This window comes from Tenrec ecaudatus, chromosome 1, assembly GCF_050624435.1.
Source record: "Tenrec ecaudatus isolate mTenEca1 chromosome 1, mTenEca1.hap1, whole genome shotgun sequence".
NCBI classification, from domain to species: domain Eukaryota; kingdom Metazoa; phylum Chordata; class Mammalia; order Afrosoricida; family Tenrecidae; genus Tenrec; species Tenrec ecaudatus.
In genome coordinates, this window is record NC_134530.1 from 196,076,614 (window position 1) to 196,078,784 (window position 2,171).

Sequence of the window (2,171 nt, forward strand, 5' to 3'; positions counted from 1 at the left end):
CATCTCTGATCCCAAAGCCTAAGCTCTTTCCATTGCTCCACTAACTTCCTTCTTTACAAGTAAACCATATGTCTTTGTACCGTTAATGAACCTTCCCCAGAAAGAAGCTGAGCAAGCGGATGTCTAACCTCCATCTCCAACATTCTCTCTGCTCCTGTTGCTCTCAGTTAGCTGATTCTGGAGGGAAAGTTATACCAGTCTCCAGCACTGGCATTAAGAGTAATAGCAACATGAATCAAGTGCTTAGTGTCTACTCTCTGCCTGACAGTGTCTGAGGTAAACCATCCATGTGTTTATTTTAAATTTTTGTAATGAATATATTTTAAAAACACACTCAAACCAGTGGCCCTTGAGTTGACTCTGCCTCCTAGTGACCCTGAGATATCAGAGTACAACTAAGCGTCACAAAGTTTTCTGTGACTGGTTTTTTAGAAGTAGACTACCAGCCTCTACAAACCAAATTTTTTAGAGGAGGAGGCTGAGGTTCAGAAGAGTTCAGAAACCCCAATTTACATAGCTAAAAATCAGGGTTCAGTCAGATCGGTGCCGGGTCAATCCCACACGCACACTCCTTTGGTTCCCGGCATTCTGACCTCCCCACTCTCCGTGGGAAACAACGTGGCCTTGCTACACTGCAACCTCGACCCGGAGACCAAGGCCGACGATGCTTGCACGTACCAAGCGCGTGTTCCAGTCCTTCAGGATGCCTTAAAGGGGTGGTCTTGCTGTAAGAGGAGAACGACAGATTTTTCTGATTTGTTCAGCATTGTAGGCGGTACAAAAAGGTAGGCATAACAGTGAGAAGCCTCCCGAGCCAGTCAAACCTGAAGTCAAGACTACCGAGAAGCAGGAACTATCTGAATTGAAGCCCAAATTTCCGGAATGCATCATTCAAGCTCTTAAGCCAGTAGAAGCAATTACAAGGCCAAGCCCAGATGAGCCAATGACAAATTTGGAATTAAAAGTATCTGCTTCACTTAAACAAGCACTTGGTAAACTTAAGCAGCCATCAGCAAAGGAAGAAGATACGCAGGAAGAGGAAACTGATGAAGTTAAGATTGGAACCTCGTGTAAAGGTGGAGGGTCTTCAGAGACCTATCAGGGCTTAGAACGTCTAGAAGTCTGTGTATATCATTCTGGAGTAGCTGCGTCCCATGAAGGGATGAAATACTGGAGCTGTTGTAGGAAACAACTTCTGCTTTTAACACAGTTTCAGCCCAAGAGGGCTGTACCACAGGGACACACATGTGCTCTAAGAAAAGATGCTGGGGGCAAAGTCCTTCCATGCCGGCCTGACTGGCATCAGACAGGAGGTGACGTCACCATCTCAATCTCTGCTAGAACTTCACTTCCAGAACGTGGTCGAGTAGAAGGAAATAGTACATTGCTAAGTGTTCTCATTGTATGTGAAGGAGAAAAGGAACGCCATGAAACTGAAATCATGGGGCGTGATCGACGTCATGCGTAGCTATGTAACTATGACCAACGAAAACGGAGATTATCGTGACAAGAGCTGAGCCTATGCAGTGGGCCAGCCTTGAACTATCTGCAGCTAAAAAGCCAGGGAAACGAAAAGAAGCTGTAACAGACTGAGTGGAGGCAAAGAGACATTTATACTAAAGGATGGTTAAGTAAAGCAGCCCTGGTGGCACAATGGTTAAAGCACTCCACTGCCAAACGGGAAGACCCAGATGATGTCAGCATTGTTGTTTCGCGGAAGAAAAGACCTGGAGATCTACTGCTTTGAAGCTGTTTGTTCAGAAAACTCTATGGGATGTTCTACAGTGTCATAAAAGTCACCATGAGACAGAAATGACAGTACAGAACAATAATCGGTTAAGTAACTTGACAGAAGTCAAAGCTAGTGCATGGTGGATTCGAAGTTTAAACTCAAACATCCTGGCTTTATATCTGCTCCTGGCTGCCATTCTATGCTGCTGTTTGTCATTTGAATGAACAGGTGCAATAAAGCATTGTCATGTAGCCTAACAAGTGTGTTTATACCTGAGAATACAGTTTTAAAGGGTTATATTTTGTTAAAAACTGTAATTTTGTAAAATAAAAAAAATCAGGATTCAAGCCTAGGGGTATCTAATATCCAAGCGCATACACATATGTCCACCAGGCCGTGTGTGCAGCTGTGGGGAGGTGAGCATGGAGATCGGGTGAAG

At 44.4% G+C, this 2,171-nt stretch overlaps 1 pseudogene; it reads left to right on the plus strand.

Moving 5' to 3' along the window:
- Positions 1-230: 230 nt before the first annotated feature.
- LOC142439223 (cysteine and histidine-rich domain-containing protein 1-like) lies at positions 231-1,593 on the plus strand (annotated as a pseudogene).
- Positions 1,594-2,171: the final 578 nt, after the last annotated feature.